Source organism: Salvelinus namaycush, unplaced genomic scaffold, assembly GCF_016432855.1.
Source record: "Salvelinus namaycush isolate Seneca unplaced genomic scaffold, SaNama_1.0 Scaffold1001, whole genome shotgun sequence".
Taxonomy (NCBI): Eukaryota; Metazoa; Chordata; class Actinopteri; order Salmoniformes; family Salmonidae; genus Salvelinus; species Salvelinus namaycush.
In genome coordinates this window covers 85966-93374 of record NW_024057678.1, presented here as the reverse complement: position 1 = coordinate 93374, position 7409 = coordinate 85966, and the positions used below count along the sequence as shown (strand labels likewise).

At 42.4% G+C, this 7409-nt stretch overlaps 1 long non-coding RNA gene across 1 annotated transcript; it reads right to left on the bottom strand.

The window, feature by feature from the left end:
- Positions 1–3899: 3899 nt before the first annotated feature.
- LOC120035274 lies at positions 3900–5684 on the bottom strand. The gene is made up of 3 exons (XR_005474136.1): positions 5615–5684; positions 5414–5528; positions 3900–4484 (listed from the first exon to the last, which is right to left on the bottom strand). It is a non-coding gene; the product is annotated as an uncharacterized LOC120035274 (long non-coding RNA).
- Positions 5685–7409: the final 1725 nt, after the last annotated feature.

Genomic DNA, 7409 nt, shown 5'->3' with positions numbered 1-7409 from the left:
CTCCTCTCCCACTGCAGGGCAGGACACGGCCGGCCGCCTGAGCTTCTCCTCTCCCACTGCAGGGCAGGACACGGCCGGCCGCCTGAGCTTCTCCTCTCCCACTGCAGGGCAGGACACGGCCGCCTGAGCTTCTCCTCTCCCACTGCAGGGGGGGAATAAAAGTCATGTCCAGGCATTCAGTGTTAACTGGCAGAGCCCACAAGGGATCTTTAATAAAAGCTTAGCCTACAAGTGATGCATAATGTTTCCTCTGGGAGCAGCCAACAGAGTGGATATTACTATCTTTTTCTGTTCGTATATATAGTTTGGTCCAGTTCCTGTGCCAAGTTGGATATGCATAAAAAAAAAGACCCAGAGGGGGGCCCCGGGTAGCGGAGATCCCCAGGACCAGAGGGGGGCCCCGGTTAGCGGAGAGCCCCAGGACCAGAGGGGGGCCCCGGGTAGCGGAGAGCCCCAAGACCAGAGGGGGGCCCCAGGTAGCGGAGAGCCCCAGGACCAGAGGGGGGCCCTGGTTAGCAGAGAGCCCCAAGACCAGAGGGGGGCTCCGGGTAGCAGAGAGCCCCAGGACCAAAGGGGGTGTTTAAGGGCAGCAGGGCAGAATAGTCGGGTTCTTATGAATCCTCTCCCCATGCCTCGACAAGGGTTCCAGAACCCCAGGACCTGAGACATAGGACCTGAGACCCAGCGAAGGCTGCTCCGAGGCTGGTCACAAATGCAGGAAGTGAAACAGACAGACAGTCTGTCACACACACACACACAGTCACACAAATGTACACGCTGTAGTCAACATGCTCTTTCCTGCTGTAAATCCTGTGTGAGAGCTTCAAGACTAATTTGCGGTGATGTTGGAACAAACGCCCATAGCGACACAGTCAACACTCCTCCATTTGAAATGATGTACTGAACTCTTTTTCTGCAATGCAGAGCGCAAATTCATTCTGCTTTTGTCTCGTCTCATGACAAATGCATACTGTTGCTGTCATTGCTCTACTGTTTACAGTGGCACATAGCATCTTGTAATTATTCCATGAAAGTGAATCTGTATCCTGGGGGAGTTGTAGTATGTGTGTTTGGTATAATCTAAAGAGATGTGGAGGAAAGGGGGACTACACAACAACAAATAAAGGAACTTTGTGCTTTTGAGCGATCTGTTCCAGCACAGTTCACAATCTGCCAACTTGGCTTTAGCTGCCGCTCCAACGACAGGGCTAGGCCACGCTCACAGGGCTAGGCCACGCTCACAGGGCTAGGCCACGCTCACAGGGCTAGGCCACGCTCACAGGGCTAGGCCACGCTCACAGGGCTAGGCCACGCTCACAGGGCTAGGCCACGCTCACAGGGCTCAGAACATAAATACACAGTATGTCTATGGACTGGCTCGTGTGTGAGCCATAAAAGCTAATACAGACAGAGAGTTAAAATACTAAAATCATATGAGCCTGAGCATAGAGACATTTATGAGGTGCTCTTCCCTGTCTAAACTGTACGGTTTAGTCAGCTGTCCAGAATTATGTTACATTTTAGAATAATGTCAGAAAACCAGACATTCTTAATAATTTAGGGAAACCCTATTGTACTAATATCGTATCTTAATTAATATTCAATAAAGCCTCATTAGGCCTACTTTGGGGCAATATTGGTAATCATATAATAGGCTAAAATAAACTGTTATCTTTTTAAATACTGTAATATCTTCACACAGAAGTAGATGGGCTATTGACGGAAAAATAGTGAATAACAGTGTGACATTGTGTGAGTCCCTACGGAGTGATATAAAGAGCGGATATTGTGTTGTCATTAGGGCTGGGCGATATATCGAATTCATCCGATGAATTTGAATTTATGTTTTAGTGCCTGTATTGCAAGAATTGAGGTTTGTATTTATTTTAATGAGAGTTCTGTCTTTTTGGTCTCGTCTCCTTGGTGCCTTCTGTGCTGTGTGCACCTTCCCACTCGCAGACACCAAGCCCCGCCCCCTTACACTCACAACAACAAAGAGGAAAGCTCACCTCTTCCTCTCTGACAACAAGCAGTTTCAACTCACAATTTGCATTTGAGGATTGGTCCAACACAAAATCGGTCATATGGACACTGAAACACATCGAGACATACATTTTACTTTAATAGAGGATAACTTAATCTTTCTAACAATGCCCTTTTTATGTCTCAAAACTCCCAAAAAGTAGAACAGGGCAGACAATACAAAAAAACGGGAGTTTCATCAATGAACATGATTGGAAAATGTATCCTCAGTTTCTGACTCACGCGGCAATTGCGGTACCGCTAGCAGTATTTTAGCAACAGACAGTTATGAGCTAACTGTTTAGTCTGTGTTTTATAAAATGAGCATAAAAATACACATTTATATCAGGAATTGGCAAATCGTTCTCATTCTGATAAATACGCATCTTATCCATGTAGGCCACCTGATTTCAACATCTAAAAAAAGTGAATGGGCTATGCTGTTCAAACTGTTGGAGACAGACAGATGGGTGTCTTCATAACAGTTTCAATGTTCTAACTTGTAAGCAAGCAAATATATCCAAGTTGGCTAGACTTTAAATATACAGATTAGCTGGCTACTCACTAGCACATGTGCTTGAGAGATTGTTAATGAGACCTGTGTTAATGTTCTAGAATGCCTGCTACCAGAAGTTAGTCATTTTTAGTGGCTGTGTATTGTGCTGGTTAAAATGTCAACAAAAATTGTATTTTTCATAGACAGACCTGAAAACCAGGTCAGTGATTACTGCAAAAAAAAGCAGGTTAACCTATTTTAATAAAATAAGTAAATTATTAGTGGGTCTTATGGTTGAAGACTTATATTTAGCCTAAGTATAATTTTACAAACCCTGAATTCAGTATTATTCCTGACTGTTTGAAATGCAGTGTATTTGTCCTTAAAATTGTACAACAAAGATTAAAGAAAATCTTTTTTTTATTTTTGTATCAATCAATCAAATAATAAATAAATAAATATAATGAATTGCCCATAAGTTGGAAAGAAAAGAGAGATATGCTTTTTAGGCCATATCGCCCTGCCCTTGTTGTCATGGCCTGGGCTAACCCAGGAGCCCACCAACTGCTGCTCAGACTTTACACAGGGTCGGAGGTCAGTAATTTACTGTTTGTATGCCTTTGTAGTCAGTCTTCCCTCAGAGCACAGCAGACCTTGATGAGAAAGGGATCAATGTTTCAGAAAATGAAGAACTTTCATATCAAACCAGGAGCCGGAAGGCATCCTCGAAGGATATTTCAATCTGTGAACATCAGTGACCTTCATAAGATATAGAATGGAGATGATAGTCAAGCCTGTTCCTCAGATAGGTGAAATATTGACAGTCTAGTTGTTTGATGGGGTAAAAACAGCCTGCTCTCAGCACCCCACCAAAAGGTCTTCATAAGACAGAAGAGCAATTTTGGAAGGGCCAATTTTGCCACAAAATAAGATTGGTCAATTTAAAAAAAATAAAAAAACATTCTGTTCAAGAAAGGAAGTAAATATTTCACTTGTAGCCTAGGCATAGTATGTATCCTTTCTGTAGAGCCGGGGGGTAAACTCTGACATTATGCAAAAAGGAAGAATTTAATGTAGCTCAAAAAATAGCCTGGGGAGACTTCCTCATCAAACGTGCTTTAAGATAGAGAAAACTCATTTTTTTGGTTCTTTGTAAAAATCCCCAAGGGCATGATGACTGTAAAAGTGGTCAGATGACAAATGTCACATCCCATCTTGAATACGATACTGGAGCCTGGCTGCTCGGCTACAAACAGGAAACTGTCAAAGGACTGAGATATTTTGTAAATTCCAATGTGCCAAATAACTAAGGCATTTCCACACTAGAGGCGACGCACATGGATTCACAGAATTCTCCACAAAGATGACTGTAGTGTAGACATTTCTTTTTTTTAATATATATTATACAACATTTCAATTTCACATATTTGGATAAAGCAGATATAATGTAAGAGCATAAATCCAATGATGTAAACTGTTACAATGTCAAACATGAGACAAACCGAGATAGGCCTCTTCCAGACAGATTTATAACCTAGATGCCACAACAACAAAAGCATAACCTAGTTTACAATGCAACAAATCATGACATTTCGCCAAAGGCTGTCAAACACAATTCACGTCTCATCAGCAATCAAAAACAAGGTTACTGGCAGGCGGCCCTGCCTAAACGCTACAACCCGTTGACGCTCAGCCCGGTTTGAAGCAGCCAGCTTTTGGCTGCCATTGACTGATCATCCATCAGGTTCCTGACTAGATCCTTGATACTGTAGTTCAGAGAGACAGGCACTGATCTCATCTCCATCACCTAGCTGAGTGAGAGTGACTACTCTCTGTGTTGTTTTTGATGGAGAGGGGATGTGGCAACAGGAAGTTGAGTAATAATTAGGTCAACTCAGTCACTCCTGAATCATCTGTGGCTGTGTTCTGTTCTGGGAAACTGATGGTACAGAGCTGAGACATTGGGCTGTGAAAACAATGACAGCGTGAGCTGTGAGGTGAGAGCATCGTTCTCAATCTAGTACAAGACACAATATGGTGTTCTGTGGCAATAGGCCCACATTAACTCAAATTCAACCTCTACCATATGGGTCTAGAGTAGACAAAGCATGTGTGTCATCTTGAGTGTCAGAGTTAAAAAGGTAATGTGTTAATCTTTACAGAATCTTCACAGTTGTAATCTCACACCATAAACTACTCAACAATTTGTGAAACAAGGTGCAGAGAGCAGCTATTCCAGTACCTCTTCTCAGTACGGAATTGTAGGTATCAAGAACAAGACTTGACATAGCTAGTATTCAAAATACATTAGCTAGCTACAAATCAGCTAATTCATAGCAGTATATTGACGTTCACTGTTCTGAAATCACCCCACATTTCCATTCTCATGTCAGACTGGAGAAACGAAACTGAGTTCCAGAACAGGCTGACAAAAAGTTTGGAAAATCAACAATATTTGCACGACTTTTGCTAAACTGACGACAAACGTTAACTATTAGCTAGCTGTGAACATTATTAAACAACATACCTAGCTAGCTAAAATAACATAACCTTGCCGAACAGCTAGCTAGCTAACTAACTAACTGTTGACAGTAACTTTACAGTAGAGACTATAGCAACGCGCTAATTCGCAAGATAAACTTTAGAAAACAGCTGGATTGCTAGCGGGCTAACGTTAGCTAACTACAGCACGATGGAAACAAGTAGCACTGTTTTCGTCTTGTTTGCTAAAACTTTCCGTAGCGTATTTACAAGTTACCCATACATTAGCTTATCTTCCTAGCTAGCTAACTTGCACGTGTGGCAGTGGTATGGACGCTGGAAAGTAGCTAACAATAGCTGGTTAGTTAGCAAACTTCTGCCACAGACAAACTATCTTTGCTTCGGCATTCTTACCAGGAAGTGGGAGCCTCACTATTCCTTCGGTCTTCTGGTGGTGATGGCGGTTGTCTTTGCTTTGGGGCTTACTTTTCCAATCCAAAGTCGTGCTGCAGTCGAGTTTCCCTGTGCGCTAAAACAGAAGACCTCTAATTGTAAAATGAGTTGAATAGGTAGCTAGCTAGCTACGTGTTCAGAAAGAGTCCGTCAGGTCCTTACCATTCCTGACCCGTGGCAGTAATGTAAACAACTCTGGATTCCCGGAGCGAAGGGGCGGGGTAAATGTCAAAAAATAGAGGGGAACTGTCAAATACCGCGGGATGCGGGGATATATATATTTTTGGGGGGAAGGGATCTTCAGGGCAAAGGTAGACTAGTAGAAAGCGAAATCAAATGTAACAGTCATTTAGGCTTTAGAGAGTTGAAAGTTGATCTGAGCCTGGGCAGTGAAACTATAACTCCCTCATCACAAAGATGCCCTGCTTCTATTCCTAGATTAGATCCAGGTCATTCGAGAGTCTCTGTGGGTCATAGGCCTACTAGAACTGTTTAGAGCTCATATTATACATTTGCTCTTAACACAGCTCTACATAGCCTGTATGTTATCCTAATGTTTACCATACTCTGATCATTACAGAAATAACTGGTTGAGCTGCCCACATCCATCCCCATCACTGGAGACATACACACATACTCTCTCTTGCTCTCTATCTCTCTTGCTTGCTCTCTGTCCTTCTCTCTCTCTCTCTCTCACACACACACACACACACACACACACACACACACACACACACACACACACACACACACACACACACACACACACACACACACACACAATATCATGAAAAAGTGTATTATAATTATGACCTTGAGGTCTATTTTTTACATTGAATAAGACAACCTGACAGTTATTAATTCACACACCTGTAATACACTGCATACACCTGTAATACACCACATACACCAGTAATACAGCACATACACCTGTAATACACTGCATACACCTGTAATACACTGCATACACCTGTAATACACCACATACACCTGTAATACACCAGTAATACAGCGCATACACCTGTAATACACCACATACACCTGTAATACACCACATACACCTGTAATACACCACATACACCTGTAATACACCGCATACACCAGTAATACAGCGCATACACCTGTAATACACCACATACACCTGTAATACACCACATACACCTGTAATACACTGCATACACCTGTAATACACTGCATACACCTGTAATACACCACATACACCTGTAATACACCAGTAATACAGCGCATACACCTGTAATACACCACATACACCTGTAATACACCAGTAATACACCGCATACACCAGTAATACAGCGCATACACCTGTAATACAGCGCATACACTTGTAATACACCACATACACCTGTTATACACAGCATACACCTGTAATACACCACATACACCTGTAATACACAGCATACACCTGTAATACACAGCATACACCTGTAATACACAGTATACACCTGTAATACAGCGCATACACCTGTAATACACCACATACACCTGTAATACACAGCATACACCTGCAATACAGAGCATACACCTGTAATACAGCGCATACACCTGTAATACACCACATACACCTGTAATACACCACATACACCTGTAATACAGCGCATACACCTGTAATACACAGCATACACCTGTAATACACCACATACACCTGTAATACACCACATACACTTGTAATACACCGCATACACCAGTAATACAGCGCATACACCTGTAATACAGCGCATACACCTGTAATACACAGCATACACTTGTAATACACCACATACACCTGTTATACACAGCATACACCTGTAATACACCACATACACCTGTAATACACCACATACACCTGTAATACACAGCATACACCTGTAATACACCACATACACCTGTAATACACCACATACACCTATAATACACCACATACACCTGTAATACACCACATACACCTGTAATACACAGC